General features: G+C 43.2%; 1 protein-coding gene across 28 annotated transcripts in view; it reads right to left on the bottom strand.

Annotated features, from left to right (window-relative positions):
- PHKA2 (phosphorylase kinase regulatory subunit alpha 2) overlaps nt 1–17286 on the bottom strand; it is a 238320-nt gene that overhangs the window by 197996 nt on the left and 23038 nt on the right. For 9 of the 28 annotated variants that reach the window (XM_034434200.3, XM_087871381.1, XM_087871390.1 and 6 more), the window contains exon 2: nt 10908–10954. The exons of the other annotated variants lie outside the window; for them this stretch is intronic. The gene's annotated coding sequence lies outside the window, so the exon portion shown is untranslated. The remainder of the gene's footprint in view (nt 1–10907; nt 10955–17286) is intronic. 28 annotated transcript variants of the gene reach the window in all.

The following is a 17286-nucleotide window of genomic DNA, read 5'->3' as shown; positions in this document are numbered from 1 at the left end:
TTCCAAACCCCTTCCTATCCATTCTTCATCCCCAATGTCTCATTGGCCATCGTGCAGATCCATCTCTCCATCCCAAGCACTTTCTATTCACAGGAATTCCCCCCCTCCCTCTATCTCCTAAGTAATGTTATCTACCAAGTAACAGGAAACTAGGTGAAAGTTCATCTCAGCATTAAGCAAGGCTTCTCCCTCTCTCATTCATGTCAGCACTGGAGAGGATCATAAATTGGAACGCTGACATTCAGCCCCTCTCCCTTCATTTCTCCAACGCGATCTGCCCCATAGAAAAAAAAAACACAACAAGTATCATTATCCCCTCCTTGGGTGCAACCCCCCCCTCCCGGCTTGCCCGGGTGGTCTGCATGGAATTTTGCTATAAGGCGGTCAGCTTGGATGTTTGAGCTCTTCACCCAGGAAGCCTCTGACAGCGGGTAGCCCTTCCATTTAATTAAGTACTGGAGGCGCCCCCTGTGCCATCTTGAGTCCAGAATTCGCTGCACTTCGTAGTGAGTTTGGCCCCCAACAACCAGGGGCCCAGGGGGGGGGTCACGTGGCGTCGGCCTTAAAGTAGACCCCACTACAGACTTCAGAAGGCTACTGTGGAAAACGGGGTGAATCTTCCCCAGGAACCGGGGCAACTGCAGTTGTACTGTAACCGGGTTGATTATTTTTACTATAGGGAACGGTCCTATAAATTTCGGGCCCAATTTCTTGCTCGGGAGTCTAAGTCTCAAGTACTTGGTGGAAAGGTAGACTTTCTCTCCCAGTTGAAATGGTCTTTGGGGAGTTCGGTGCTTGTCTGCCTGTTTCTTATAAGATTGAGCCGCCTTGGCCAGCGCCCTCTTAACATTCTCCCAAGTTTCTCTCAACATTGCCATCCAGTTGGTCAAGCTGACTGAGGAAGGGGGCTCCCTCGGGTACTCTGGCATGGGGACAAAATCCATGCCACTCACTACTTTGAACGGGGTTAGCCCCGTGCTGCTGTGGACAGCATTATTATATGCGACCTCCGCAAAAGATAGAAGGTCTGCCCAATTGGACTGCTGATAGTCGACTTAGCATCTTAGATATTATTCTATCATAGCGTTCAGTCTTTCCGCCCCCCCGTTGGTGCTCGGGTGAAATGCTGAGCTGAGCCCTTGGGATGACCCTATGGATCGTAGGAACTCCCTCCAGAACTTTGCTGTGAACTGGACCCCTCCGTCGGAGATGATTCTCCTGGGGACTCCATGCAGGCGGTAGATGTGTTTCAGGAACAGTTTGGATAACTGGCAGGCTGAGGGCAGTCTGCTGCAAGGAATGAAGTGTGCCTGTTTGGAGAATAAGTCTATTACAGTCCAGATCACTGTATTCCCACTACTCCTCGGTAGGTCTACTATGAAATCCATCGCAATCTCCTCCCATGGTCTTGTCGGTTCAGCTACTGGTTGCAACAGTCCAGGCGGGCACCCTGGTCTTCTCTTCATCGTGGCACAAATGGTGCAGCTTTTTACATAACTGTCTACGTCCTTTCTCATGTGGGGCCACTAGAATTGCCTTCGTACTAGGTGCAGAGTCTTTAGAAATCCGAAGTGTCCCGCTGGTTTAACGTCGTGGCTCCTCTTGAGAATCAGGGTGCGTAAAGTCTGTGGGCCATAGAGCTTTGTCCCCTTCCACATCTTTTTGTCAAGAGATGTTGATTGTCTCGGAACCAGGGGTCTGTCAGTGTTTCAGTTTTTAATCTTGCAGTTAAATCACTTGCAGGTTGGCCCTGCTGGTCAAGTTGTTGCCGTCTGGTGATCACTTGAGCCGCTGCTTGGGTGGAAGGGATGATGGCATTCACTACCTGCTCCCACTCACTGTTGTATTGGGGCATCCGGGAGAGGGGGTCAGCCAGGAAATTCCTCCCTCCTGGGATGTGCTTAAGCTCGAAATTGAAACGATTGAAGTATTGAGCCCACCGGACTTGCCTGGGCGACAGTTTCTGTGGGGTTTTTAGGGCCTCCAGGTTTTTATGATCAGTCCAGACTTCAAACGGTTTCTGGCCTCCCTCTAGTAGGTGCCACCAGGTCAACAACACCCATCTTACTGCGAATGCTTCCTTCTCCCACGCCGCCCATTGCCTCTCCATGTCGGTGAGTTTGAGGGAGGAGTAGGCGCAGGGTTGTAGATTACCTTGGCTGTTCTTTTGGAGTAACACGGCCCCCACTGCTACATCACTTGCGTCTGCTTGGATGACGGAAAGCTGTTCAGGATCAGGGTGTTTTAAGACAGGTTCTTTCGCATTCCTTTTAGCGTTTCGAATGCCTGTCGGCAGGTCAGATCCCACTGTAGGGGTTGTCCCGGGCGGGGTTTCGTCATTGGGCTTCCTGTCTTTAGGAGGTCCATCAAAGGTTTGGCAATTCTCGCGAACGAGGGGATGAATTGTCTGTAAAATTTTGCGAAGCCTTGGAAGCTTTGCAGTTGTCTGCGGGTGCGAGGGGGCTGCCATTGTAGAACTGATTGGACCTTGGCTGGGTCCATCTCTATCCCCTCGTTTGATACTCGGTAGCCTAGGTAGTCTAGCCGTGATTGGTGGAAGTCGCATTTTGACAGTTTGACATACAGGTTTGCCTTCAGCAGTTTTTTCAGTACTTGGCAGACGAGGGGTATATGTTCGTCTATGGTCTCCGTGTAGATGAGAATATCATCCAGATAGATGAGGACCCCCTTGTAAAGGTGCTCATGTAGGACTTCATTTATCAACTGCATGAACACTGCCGGGGCTCCTTGCAATCCAAAGAGCATTACCTTGAACTGGAAACTACCCAGGGGGCAGTTGAATGCTGTTTTCCATTCATCTCCTGCCTTGATGCGTACTCGGTAATAAGCTTCTCGAAGGTCTAGTTTGGTGAAGACTTTTCCTTTAGCTAGGTGGGCTAGCATATCCTTCATGAGGGGGAGGGGGTATAAGTTGTGTACGCAAACGGCGTTAATACTTCGAAAATCAACCACCAGCCTCATAGAGCCGTCCTTTTTCTCTTTAAAAAGGACCGGTGCCGCTACCTTTGGTTTTACTGGCTCAATAAATCCCCTTTGTAAGTTCTTGTCTATGTAGTCCCGCATTTCTTGCATTTCACGGGGCGTCATGGCATACAGTTTAGGCTTGGGTAGTTTCGCTCCCGGGATAATCTCGATGGCACAATCGGTCTCACGATGGGGGGGTAGAATGTCACACTCGGCCTCGCTGAATACCTCTGCAAGGTCTTGGTACTCCCCTGGGATCTGAACTGTATCACAAGCGCTGTCGGGTGCGGCTGCCAGTTGCTTCGCTGTACCTTCTGGGAGGGACCCTTGTGTTGGCGGTGTTTTCTTCTGCAGTGGCGGGTGGCTTTGGGGTCTCTGCGTGGGGGGGAATTCTCCTGGTCGGGGGGGGTAGGGGTTGGGGGCCCTTTGCCAGCCTCAGCCTGCGGGTCCCCTCTTGCCACCAGATGATTGGGCCCCATTTGTCCAACCACGAGAGTCCCAATATGACTGGGTCTGTCATCTTGGGGGCTATTATGAAGCGGATCATTTCCCAGTGATCTGCTAGTTCCAGCCTCATGGGTTCAGTCAAGTGTGTGGCATAAGCTCTGCCCACTAGGGACCCATCAACTTGCTCAAAGCGAATTGGTTGTTTGAGCTTTTTAGCTCGGATCCCCAATTTTAGAACTGTGGGTAGGTTAATTAGGCACCTTGTGCTGCCAGAGTCTATTAGGGCTTGGAAAGTCCCTTGGGTCCCTGTTTTGGGGGCTTTTAGGTGTATGGGGAAAAGAAAAGGATGGACGGGTCCACTCACCATCGGGTCGTCCTCGCCTTCGTCCTCGGTGTCATAGGGTTCGGGGGACTGATCTCCCTCATCTGGGATTCCTCTGGTTTCGGTCAGGTGAGCGAAAAACTCCGGGCTTTGGGGAGCTTTCCGTGGCATGTGGGTGGCGCGTTTGGACCCTCGTTCTGGTCGTGCTTTGGGCGGTGGAGCTGGTCCCGGTCTAGGGGTTCCACATCTTGCTGCTATGTGGCCAATCCCCCTACATCTGTAGCATTTCAGTGGGTTCCGTGGGGCGGCTGGCCTCTGGGTGGGCTGTGATGTTGGGGTTTCTCGTCTGTTGGGTGGTCCCTGGTCCGGTTGGCCTCTCTCCTTTCTATCTGGTTGTTTCGACATGTCATTTGTCCGCAGCCCTCTGTCGACTTTTATCGCTACCCGGAACCATTCAGAGAGTCGGTTTGGGATGTCTCGATAGGCAGTCACTTGGGCAATTCTCTTATCTAGGTTTGTTCTAAAAAAATACACCAGCAATCGCTCTGGTAGGGGAGGCAGTGTCCCAATGACTCTCCTGAATTCACGGATATGCTCTCTGATGGGCTTCCCCTTCTGCATTAGGTTTCTGAGCTCGTCTTCCACATAGGGGTCCTCCTCCACCTCCTCATAACGGGCTCTCAATAGTTGCAAGAACCCGTCTGCATCTTACAGTTGGGGGGGCCTGTTCTTGTAGAGGGATGCTGACCATCTCTTTGCTTCTCCCTCCAACCCTTCCGAGATAGCATTCACTAGGGCTCTGGGGAAAGGATAGAGGTGTCCAAAACACTCTATGTATATCTCAGCTGAATCGAAGGATTGGGCGAGATTGTCTGGGTCACCATCGAACTTCCCTCTGAACTGGGGTGGCTCCTCCCTCTCTGCCCTCTCCTCTCTGTGCTGAGCTCTGTAGGGCCGGCCTTGGTGTTGATAGTCCTCTTCCTCATCTCTCATCCTGGGGTTGGGAGGTAATGCCTCATCTAGGCTTCTCTGCTTGCTGGGGGGGGGGACCCATGGATGCGTCGTTGGGCTCCTCCTCCTTCTGCTGTGGAGAGGGGAAGGGCTGCGCTTCGGCTTACGGCCTCTTGGATCAACAACCCAGACTGGTTCTCTCTTTTCTTTGGGTCTGCAAGATGGTCCCTCCCCCTGAAGGGTGGCAAGATCAAATTTCTCTTTCAACTCATCTATGGGGCTTTCGAGTGGCTTCTTTAGAATTTCTTGGTGCCTGGCTTGTTGCCTGGCTTGCTGCCATTCCCATAGCCAGGTCGCCCTTCCCAATTCACTTAGGGGTTTCCCTTTATCTTTCACATTTGGAAAGGGAAATTCAGCCTCGGAGGCTTTTGGCACAATCCCCGGGTACTTATCTGGCTTCTGTTTCTTGGCTTGAAGTTCTGCCGAGGGGGAAGGCGGGGACAGTTGAGCCTTCGTACTTTCCAAACTGGCTGGAATCACGGCCGGTTCTCCTCCCGTCGCTTGAAGCAGACTTTCCTCCGAAAGCTTGGCTTCAGCCATCGTGTCCGGCGATAACCTCCAGTCCACCCACACGTCTGGGAGGGAGTGGGATGATTTAAAATCAGCCAGCCTGGCTTTGGAAGAGTCTGGGCTATCTGTCAGGTTTCGGTGTTATCTTAAATAAACTTCACTCTCAAACGCAAAGTCTCTGATTAATCTTTTCTTTATTTAAGAATAAAAACGTCATTCCTGAACTCTGGATGTAGCCCAGACTGGCATCTCCTTCCAAACCCCTTCCTATCCGTTCTTCATCCCCAATGTCTCATTGGCCATCGTGCAGATCCATCTCTCCATCCCAAGCACTTTCTATTCACAGGAATTCCCCCCTCCCTCTATCTCCTAAGTAACGTTATCTACCAAGTAACAGGAAACTAGGTGAAAGTTCATCTCAGCATTAAGCAAGGCTTCTCCCTCTCTCATTCATGCCAGCGCTGGAGAAGATCATAAATTGGAACGCTGACATCATCATTTTCAACTGTTTTATCATAAATTGCCAAATCACATTGTCAAACGCCTTTTGTGCATCTAAAAATAACAATGCTATTTGTTTCTCTGAGTGTAATTCATAATATTCTAATGTGTTTAATATAGTTTGCATATTATCTCTAATTTGTCTTTTTGGTAAAAAGCCATTTTCGTCCAAATGTATAAACTCGTTTAATAATTTTTTAAATCTTTCAGCTATGATTGATGCAAAAATCTTATAATCTGCATTTAATAAAGATATCAGTCTATAATTCTTTATCTGTTGCAGATCTGCCTCTTCTTTTGGTATTAAAGTATATATGCCTCCATCCATGAGTCCGGAATTTTAGTTTTAAGTAATAGTTCATTGAATACTTGCACCATCACATTGCTTAGTACATCTTGTAGAGTTTTATATATCTCTGCTGGTAATCCATCTGGACCTGGTGTCTTCCCATTTTTCTGTCTTTTAATTCCTTCCATTAATTCCATCATAGATATTCTTTCTTCTAATAATTTTTTGAACTTTTCTGGGATTCTAGGCAATTCCATTTTCTTCAAGTATTGTTCTCTTCTTCTATTATTTCTTGTTGATACAATCTATTGTAATATTTCTCAATTATCCTCTTCTTTTCCTCACTTCTATAATATATCTTTCCATCTTTATCTATTAATTGACTTATTAGTTTCTTTTCTTTCTCTTTTTTCATTTTATATGCTAACCATCGTCCTGGTTTATTTGCATTTTCAAAAAGGTTTTGCTTTGTAGCTTTTCTTCTATTCACCAATTCTTCATTTTCCATTAAATTCATCTCATGTTTTTTCAAATCCAACAAATTTTTAATCTTTTTGTCATGCGGGTTTTTTTGTAGTTCCATCTCTAATCTCTTATATTCTTCCTCTAAGTTCTTTTGCATTTGTCTGTTTTGTTTATTTTGTTTTCCTAAATATGTCATTGCCAATCCTCTAATGTATGCTTTACTGGTATCCCACACATTTTGTAAAGATGTATCTTCTTTCTTATTCTCTTTAAAAAAGAAAGTCAATTCTTTTTCCATATATTGTTGGAAATTTTTTTCATTTAATAATTTTTGATTTAATGTCCATCTCATTTTTCTTTTTTTCCCTTTCCATGTCATTATTATTGGATTGTGGTCTGCCCATACATTTATTCCAATATCAATTTCTTGTATTTTAGCTATTAATTCTGTTGACATCCACATCATGTCTATTCTTGACCATGAAAGATGTCTATTTGAGTAAAATATGTACTGCTTTTCTTTTGGATGGCTTTGCCTCCAAGCATCTTGTAGACTTAATTAATCTATCATTGTAGGAAAAGTTTTTGGCAATGTTTTTCTTATCTTCCTATTTAATTTTGTAGGTTTATAGTCCAACTCATTGTCTATTATTGCGTTAAAATCCCCTAATATACATATCTCTTCATATTCATATTCTATTTTTTTTATGTAATTTCCCATAATATTCTTCTTGATTATCATTTGGAGCATATATTGCCACTAACAATGTTTTTTTTTATTCATAATTATTTCTACCATTAATATCCTTCCTTCTTCATCTTCAAAAATCTGTTTGGAATTAATTGTTTTTTTAATATATAATGCTACCACTTTTAAAATGCTTTTAAAAGCATTTTTTCTACAACCTCATTGGCCGGTTGTAGAAAAAAAATGCTTTTAAAAGCCTCTGACGATCCCAGCTAAGCCGCGTGATCATTAGAGGCTTTTTTTTTTACTTTTAAAAGCATTTTTTCAGCTGAAGAGTTTGTAGAAAAAATGCTTTTAAAAGTAAAAAAAACAGCCTCTGATTATCGCACTGCTCAGCTGGGCATGGGGGGGTGGCACAAGGAGTTTTGCTACCAGTTCTCCGAACCACCTGCCGCCATCGCTACCGGATTGGGTGATCCGGTCTGAACTGGAGCATTTCACCCCTGGTTCAGTGGTTCTGAGATCTCATCTGCCAGTTCCTTCAGAACCTTGGGGTGTAATCCATCTGGTCCTGGTGATTTGAACTCATCTAGGGTAGACAGGTGTTCACTTACCATTTTCTTCCCTATTTTAACTTGTGTTCCTAATCTGTTTTTTGTGGTGCTGTTTTTGATAGGTTGGACTGTTTTTTCCTTTCGTGTAAAGACAGATGCAAAAAATGAGTTAAGTAGTTCTCCTTTCTCCCTGTTGCTTGTCACCTTCTTGCCACTTTCTCTCAGCAATGGGCCAATTGTTTCCTTGACTTTTTTCTTGTTTTTAATATGTTGGAAGAAGCTTTTTTTGTTATTTTTTACTTTAGTCGCAAGCCTTTGTTCATTGTGAGCCTTAACTTTCCTCACTTCATCTTTACAGGCTCGGGCTATTTGCTGATATTCTGCCTTAGTTATTTGCCCCTCTTTCTACCTTTTATACTTGTCCTTTTTGTCTTTCAATTTGTTAGAGAATTCTTTATGCAACCATGCTGGTTTCTTTTGAGATCTATTATTTTTCTTCTTCATTGGTATTGTGCTAGACTGGGCTTTTATAATCTCACTTTTCAAAGTTTCCCAAGCTTCTTGAGTTGTTTTTCCCTTGAGGATTCTTATCCATAGAATCCTTCTCAAGCTCTAAGTTTATTGAAATTAGCTCTCTTAAAGTCCAAGACTCTAGTCTAGTCTGACTTTGTTCTACTACTGTGTTTGCATAATGTTGAATTCCAATATTGTGCGATCACTTGCCCCCAAGGTTCCTTTAGCTTCAACACCTTCTATGATTTCGTCTCTGTTAGTGAGAATTAAGTCCAATATGGCTGATCCCCTTGTTCCCTTCTCTACTTTTTGGGAAACAAAGTTGTCTGCTAGGTTTGTTAGGAACCTGTTGGATCTTCCACTTGGTGCAGAGTTTGTCTCTCAGTTGATGTCAGGGTAGTTAAAATCCCCCATTACTATTGTGATGTGCTTCCTACATACTTTAGTTAGCTGACTAGCAAAAAGTTCATCTACTTCCTCTGTTTGGTTGGGTGGTATACTATGGCAATGTCATTTCCACCACTCCCCTTTAATATTGACCCAAATGCATTCAAGATAATTTTCATCATTGTTGTGCTCTATTTCTGTAGAGATGTAGTTATTTCTTATATATAGTTTAGTTTAGTTTAGTTTATTCATACTTATATGCCGCCCTTCTCCTGAAGGACTCGGGGTGGCTCACAACAATAAAACAACAGAACAATAAAAATTAGCACTAAAATAATCCAATTAAAATCCCCAACAGGTTAAAACTAACAACTCCCAGCAGATCAGGAGATTTGTTGGAAAAGCCATGTCTTCAGGTCACCGCGGAAAGAGCAGAGGTCGGGGGCCATCCGGAGTCCAGTGGGTAATTCATTCCAGAGGGTCGGTGTGCCCACAAAGAACGCCCTCATCCTGGGCACCACTAGCCGACATTGTCTGGCCGATGGCACTCAGAGGAGGGCAGTCCTATGTGAGCGCACTGGGCAGTGGAAGGCCAGTAGGAGATGGTCCTGCAAGTACCCCGGGCCCATGCCATGAAGGGCTTTATAGGTAAGTACCAGCACCTTGAAGCGGATCTGAAGGACCACTGGTAGCCAGTGCAGCTCGCGCAGGAGAGGTGTAACACGGGAGTAACGGGAAGCTCCAATAACAACCCGCGCGGCCGCATTCTAGACTACCTGGAGCCTCCGGGTGCACCACAAGGGCAGCCCTATGTAGAGGGCATTGCAGTAGTCCAGACCGGAGATAACGAGAGCAGGAGTGACTGTACAGAGGGCATCCCTATCTAGGAAAGGTCGCAACTGGCGCAGCAGGCGAACCTGTGCAAAGGCCCCCCTGGTCACAGCCATCAGATGGTTGACTAAGGACAGCCGCAAATCCAGGAGGATGCCAAGATTGTGAGCCCTTTCAGAGGGAGTAAGCAACTCCCCTCCCATCAAAAGTGGTGGGGCCGCTAAAACATGGGATGCCAGCATCCACAGCCACTCCGTCTTGGAGGGTTGAGTTTGAGCCTGTTCCTACCCATCCAGACCCGCACCGCCTGCAGGCACTAAGACATCGCGGAAAGGGCATCCTTTCCATAGTGCAACTCCACCTCCTCTTTTATTTGGTCTATTTCTTTTAAATAATTTATATCCCTCTAGCTGTATGTTCCATTTGTGGGTTTCATCTCACCAAGTTTCCGTAATGGCAACAATATCATATCTGCTCTCATTTACTTGAATTTCTAATTCACCCTGTTTATTCCTCATACTCTGTGCATTGGTGTATAGACATTTGAGTCCATTTTGATTGATCCTGTGTTTACTGTCTAAACATGAAAAACTGAAAAATCTGTGCTGAAATCAATTAAAGCATTTGAAATGCTTAGACGGGGAAAGGATCCATATGAAAAAAAGGTTGATGGAATGATTACTTCAGAAGCCTTCAAAAATATAAAATTTGTTCAAAATCATCGATTTGTTGGACTTCCTCGGGAAAAACTTTTGGAAAGCATAATAAATTTGAGGAAAAGATTGATGGATTGCGAACATCTAAAAACAGGTAGCCAGTAAATTACAATTTCTCACTTTTTTGGAGTCAAATTACTGGAATATTGAAGATGTAGTCGTTCCATGGCCAGAAGCTGAAGAACAATTCCTTGAATTTGGTGAAATTTTTAATTATGAAATTAATATGAACAATTACAGAGATTTCGTAGAAAATGTACTAAAAGATTCAAAGAACTATGCAATTCCTGACAGTATTAAAAGAGCTAAAGATATTGTCAAAACAATTGCTGTGAGTTCAGCAGAGACGGAAAAGGGGTTTTCAAAAATGAACCTCATATGTTCAGAACAAAGAACTCACCTAACTATTCCCAATATAAGTAATCTGAAGACAATTAGTGTAATTGGCCTACCTGTAACACAATGGGACCCTATTCCTTCCGTCAGAAAATGGCTAAGAGCACAACATCACACAGTTGATGATCCAAGAATAAAGAGCAAAAAAATTGCAACTGAGGAGGCTGCTACTGCCAATGAAAGAACATTGTGGAAGCATCTTAAAGCTAAAGATCAGTAATACAAGTAAGTACTTGTGAGTAGTTCTTTCAGTGTGTTAACAAGGTGTAAGTTCATGCAATTAAAAACTTACTTTCTGTATCCCTTCTTTGTGCAGGTCATTCATTAGAGCAAGGAAATCTGTGAATTTGAAGATAGACAACAAAGTCATCATTCTTCTGAAAGTACTTGTCATTCATTAGGGCACGGACCGTGGTCAGTGACGTTGAAGACAGACAACAGTCATTGTTCTTCTGTAAGTAGTTGTTTGTGCAGGTCATTCATTAGGGCACTGTGGTCAGTGCCATGGAAGAAAGACAACACTTTCATCGTTCTGTAAGTACTTGTGTAGCTCTTTTATTGTGTACTAATTTTATTCTTATGTAAATAAGTAAGTGCACAAAATAATAAACTACCTTTTTGTATATCTTCTTTTTGTAGGTCATTCATTAGGGCAAAGAACTCATGCCCGCCGAGTCACATGACCAGGAAGCCATGCCCGTGTCACATGACCAGGAAGCCATGCCCGCTGAATCACATGACCAGAAAGCAACGCCCGCTGAGTCACATGACTAGGAAACCACGCCCAAGTTACATGACCAGGAAGTCACGCCCACCGAGTCACATGACCAGGAAGCCATGTCCGCTGAGTCACATGACCAGGAAGCAATGCCCATGTCACATGACCAGGAAGCCACGCCCACTGAGTCACATGACCAGGAAGCCACGCCCACTGAGTCACATGACTAGGAAACCACGCCCAAGTCACATGACCAGGAAGTCATGCCCACCGAGTCACATGACCAGGAAGCCATGTCCGCTGAGTCACATGACCAGGAAGCCACACCTGCAAAATAAGCCACGCCCATAGAACTGGTAGTAAAAAAATTTAGAATCCACCCGATGCCATATCAATCCCTTGATCATTCATTTTTTGTTTAGTTTTGAGCTCCCCCTTTTCATTCAAAATATTTTTATATCTAACAATATTTCCCATGTTAACAATGTTTGGGTGAACCAGTGCTTCCATCATTGACAGCCAAACTGGTATCCTCAAGTAGTGTTGCTCTCTGATTTTCTCCCATAGTAACAGCAGTGCGTTCCTGATATAATGTCTTTGGAAGTAACCATATGTCTTATTTTTCCCATATCACAAGAAAGCATGCCAACCCAGTTGCAAATCATGTCCCTCCAAAGTCAATAGTCTTGTATGCCTCAATATAATCCATTCTTTCATCCATGTTAATACCACTGCTTGATAGTACAACTCCCAGTTTGGTAGTCCAAAGCCTGCTCTATTTCTTTAGTCCTGCAGCATTTTTAAACTAATTCTTGCTTTTTTCCCTTGCCAGATATATTTTAGTATTATTTTATTAAGTTCCTCAAAATATTTCCCCCCAATTTTATCGGAATTGTTTGAAATAAGTATAATAATCTGGGAAGTCTATTCATTTTAATTGTAGCTATTCTTCCTACCAGTGATAGTTGCAAAGTTTTCCATTTTCCAGGTCAACTTTAATTTGTTGCATCAGTTTATAATAATCTTCCTTAATTGTTACACATCTTGCTGACAGCTGAATCCCTAAGTATTTTACTTTCTTAGTAATCTGAATATCTATTCTCTTCATTAACTCTTTTTTCTGTTTATCTGTTAAATTTTTCACTAAAATCTTAATTTTCTCTTTATTTATTTTCAATCCTGCCACTTTACCATATTCTTCTATTTTTTTTTTTATTAATTTAGGCCCTGTTTCTTGTGGATTTTCCAAAATGAAGACTAAATAATCTGCAAACGCCTGTAATTTATACTTTTCCTTTGTTATTTCCATACCTTTTACCTCTATATCTTGTCTAATATTTCTATTTAATACTTCCAGTTCAATATAAATAATGGGAGACAAGGGACATCCTTGTCTTGTATCTTTTTTGATGCTAACCTTCTCAGTCATATCTCCATTTACCATCACCTTTGCACTTTGTTTATAATATATTGCCTTAATCATATTAATAACTCTCTCCCCTTGTCTTTTAGTTGTGCTATCAGTTACATAGTTGTGCTGCCAGTTCACATTATCAAATCCTTTCTGTGCGTCTAGGAAAATCAATGCCATGTCACTCCTGGAAGCCATCTTTTGCATTGCGCCTTCAGGCCTGCCACATTTACTGCTGTGTGAAACTGGGAGGTGGGATTGTATGGCGTAGCGGTGATATATAGTCATAATAACATTCCTTTCTCAGAAAGTCAAGGACATCTTGCCCTGCACTTGGAGGAGTGTGACTGGGAGGCATCTCCAGTTGGGACGGTGCTTTGATTGGACCATGTGATGGACATGTGGGTGCTGGGCAGGGGCTTGGACTTTCTTTTCGGTGGGGAAAACCTGGAAACTTTCAGATTCGGGTGTCCCCAGATGTGCCAATATGACATCTCTAATAAAATTGAACTTTGAGGAATTTCAAGCCTCAGAGTCTTCTTTCGTTGGGGGTGTTACTTGGAACCCTGACACGCCATTTGTTTCTCTGGATGCGCTTCATAATACTCCAGTGTGTTTAAAATTATTCTCATATTGTCTTTGATTTTTCTTTCTTTGATCTTTTCTTTCTTTCTTTTATTTTATTTTTCTTTCCCATATATGTTATGGCTAATCCTCTAATATATGCCTTAGCTGTGTCCCATACATTTTGTAATGAGGTCTCTTCTTTTCTATTCTCTTTAAAGAAAAAGTCCAATTCTCTTTCCATAAATTGGATAAATTCTTTTTCTTTTAATATTGATTGGTTCAACATGCATCTTGATTTCCTTCTTTGTCACTTCCATATAACTTTTATCAGATTGTAATCTGCCCAATTACTTTTTTTTATATTTATTTCCTGTTAGATTTTAGCTCTGCTGACATCCATATCATATCTATTCTTGACCAAGACATATGTCTATTTGAATAAAATGAATAATGATTTTCCTTAGGATGCATCTCTCGCCATACATCTTGAATACCTAGTTCTTCCGCCTTTTTGAAAAAAGGCTTTGGAAGTGTTTTCCTAGCTTTTTTATTTACTTTTCTAGTTTTCTAGTCTAATTCTACATCCACAATTGCATTAACGTCTCCTACTATGCATATATTTTCATACTGCAGTTCTATTATTTGCTTATGAAGTTTACCATAAAAGTCCTCTTTGTTAGGATATGGTTTGAGCCTAACAAGTTGTCCAGGCAATATATGTGTTCTGTGACTTTAATATGAATATGTATTGTGTGACTTTAAAGTTTTCCTGCTGATTCATTGTAATGCTGAGTCATGCTGTAATTAGTTGTGAACGTAATTAAGAAAGGTACTGTAACGTATTCAGTTGATGATAAGCTACCATTGTGTGAGGAGTGCTATCCATTGTGCTATCATCGTTGGATGGATCTGCTACCATCGTGGTTTGTGAACCAGAGTGAGTTTGTTATTCTAACCAACTACTGTTATTGTGGTAGGAAGAGTTTTTGTATCACTGGACTGATTTAACTGGCAAAGACTTGGATTGATTTAAAGACTATGAAATTGTTTTTCCACTATAAAGTAAACTTTTGATAAAACCAGTTTGCACATCTCTTATTCATTGCTCTCAGCAATATTTCTCTGTGCTCTACACTCTGCTGGCTGGTAACACAACAACAATATCCTTAACACTCTTGATTGCTATTTGGTGAGTATATTGCTACTAAAAGTATCTGTTTATAGTTCATTGTTATCTCCACCATCAAAATCCTCCCTTCCTCATCCATAAAAATTGGCTTAGCATTTATTGTTTCTTTTATATAAAGAGCTGTTCCCCTCTTCTTTTGTTGTGATAAAGAAGTATATAACTTCCCAATTTTAGGATATTCCAATATTTTGTTGTGTTGTTTTTTAAAATGAACTTCTTGCAAGCAAATTATATCTAACTTTAATTTTTCTAATTTACTAAAAGTCATTTTCCTTTTTATTGCAGAGTTCAATCCATTTATGTTAATTGACAGTAATTTTATTTCTTCTTCCATAATTTTACTTATAAATGGGTTTTGTTCTAATTGCTCTTATCTCTCTTGGTTTTTTTGCCTTCGCTTCTTCTCTTTTTGCTGTTTCCTCCAGATCCCTTTCATTTTCTTTTTGTTGTATATTTCCCTCTCCTGCAGCTTCCTCTCGTCGCCTGTCCTTTTTTCCTTCTCTTATTCTCATTTCCTCTTGTGGTCCAAAACAGTACTCATAAAATTGTTCTGCTTTTTCTATGGAATCCAATCTATGTCTTTGCTCCTTCCAGGTCACCAATATTCCCTCCAGCATCAGCCATCTAAAATTCACTCCATTTTTGATTAGTTGTTTTGTCAGAAATTGATATTCCTTCCTTATTTCTCTAACTGTTCTCGGGATCTGTTTTAACACTACTAGTTATTTCCCTTTGTATTTTAAAGGATCATCTCTCACTCTTTGTAGAATCTCTGCTTTTATTGTTTGTTTGTTTTTTTAGTGAATCTCACGTGTACCTCTCTAGGAAGTCTGATTTTTGTTGCATATCTGGTATGAATTCTAAATATTTCATCAATCTCAGCAAGAACTTTTCCTTTGGTCACCTCTAGAGCATCTGCCAGCAGCTCTGCCAATATCTCCGCTAGGTTTTCTCCCTTTTCTTCCTCAATATTTTGAAACCACAAGTAATAGTCAGCCCAATTTAATTTAATTTATCAAATTTCTATGCCGCCCAACTCCAAGGGACTCTGGGCAGCTTACAGCAAAAAATAATACAACAAAGAACATAGGAAAATTATTAAAAAACATAAAAACATTTTTAAAACATTAAAAGCCCATGCACACCATTCATGGCCGGATCTCGCAAGACTGCAACAGTGAGATCAATGGCCCCAAGCCTGCCAGAAAAGTCAGGTCTTCACCGCTTTCCGGAAGGCCAATAGGGTGGGGGCAGTCCGGATCTCAGGAGGTAACTGGTTCGAGAGAGCTGGGGCAGCCATAGAAAGGCCCTCCCCCGCGGGCCCGCCAGCCAGCATTGTTTAGCTGACGGGACCCGGAGAAGACCAACTCTGTGGGATCTTACCGGTCGCTGGGAGCTATGCGGTAGAAGGATAGCTATGCCCTACCCATCTCAAGTGATATTATTGTTCTTTCTTTATTTTTATCTGCCAGGGTAAGTCTGTAATCAACTTCTTCCACTCTTTTTTCTGTCTGTTCAGCTTTCTCTTTTACTTTCTGAATGCATTGTTCTCTGGTCACCATCATTTGTTGAAAATTCTCTATTTTATCCTCTACTTTCCCTATACTTTCCTTCATATGGTGCCGACGGTGGATTGAGGGCGTTCTGGCACTGGCAGTGGAGTTGCGGAGTTGCGGTGGCAATGGCAGCCGCTGCGCAGCGATTGGGAGGGGATGTTTAGCTGGATAAAGATGGCTGCGAGAAAGGGTGAGGTGGAAGTTGTTGGACGTTCGATGCTGGCGGAGAGGCGAAGTGGAGGTCGCCAACGGAGGCATGATATGGCTGAAATGACGAGAGGGGATGGAAAGATCTGGGGTTGGAGAGTCCGGTGGATGGCTCTGGGATGGGGCCTCCATGGGTGGTCTCTCCTCCCCCTCCCCCCCTTTCTGGCCCTGTTATCGGCCTGGGAGTAAGTCTTTCTCCCCCCCCCACCCTCTCCTCTCCCTTGTGTATACATCTATCCTCCTACGGAATTACTGGGCAACTACTGGGCAGCTTTATTTGTATCCCGCTTCAAATCAAATCATATTAAATCTAATTGAATCATTTCCATCGAAACTCCTGGCAGATGGGGACTTGGACAGTATTTTGTGGACCCTGAGGGAAGTTGGCTGTTTGAACCATCTTTTATCAGAAAGGATGATATCATCAAATTCCTTGCCTTTGGACATCTGGCCGGCCACTGTGAGAGGATGGCTGGGAAAAACTTTTCTCCCGCTGACTGTATAAACCAACTCCTTCCGCTGCTGTGAGAGAGCAGGGGATTCCGGGTTGCTGCTTATATAAAGACCTTCTGTCCTAGGACTCTGTGGACCCTACCAAACTGCTTTCCCATTCTGATCTTACTTGATGTACTCAGCGGCGGAGCTATGTGCACTGTGAGACTCCCCCCTCTCGCAGGTTTGGCCCTCCACTCTATCGAGGGCCTACCTTAATGGCGGGCTTTGGAACCCCGAGAGGTGGCATGGTGCGAGAAGGGGGTTGAGGGCTTTTTAACTAAATTTTTAACCAAAATTTTAAGGGGACCCAGGAGGAAGGGAGGGGGGTGTAAAAGTGGACCCGGGGGGGGGGGTTCAGATAGCAACTGAGCGGGGTGATGGGTCGATTGGCTGCAACAGAGGGGTCGTGAAAGGAAATTTAACCGGGGAGCAGGGGGACGATAGGAAGGGCTGTGTAATTGAAACAATGAGTGGGAGGGGCAGGTATGACGGGCGCAGGGGGCCATATCATGTGCTGGGGATGCGCAC

Source organism: Pantherophis guttatus, chromosome 5 (genome assembly GCF_059756535.1).
Source record: "Pantherophis guttatus breed Tessera chromosome 5, ASM5975653v1, whole genome shotgun sequence".
Classification (NCBI taxonomy): domain Eukaryota; kingdom Metazoa; phylum Chordata; class Lepidosauria; order Squamata; family Colubridae; genus Pantherophis; species Pantherophis guttatus.
Note: the sequence above shows the minus strand (reverse complement) of the source record. Positions and strands in the feature narration are given on the sequence as shown.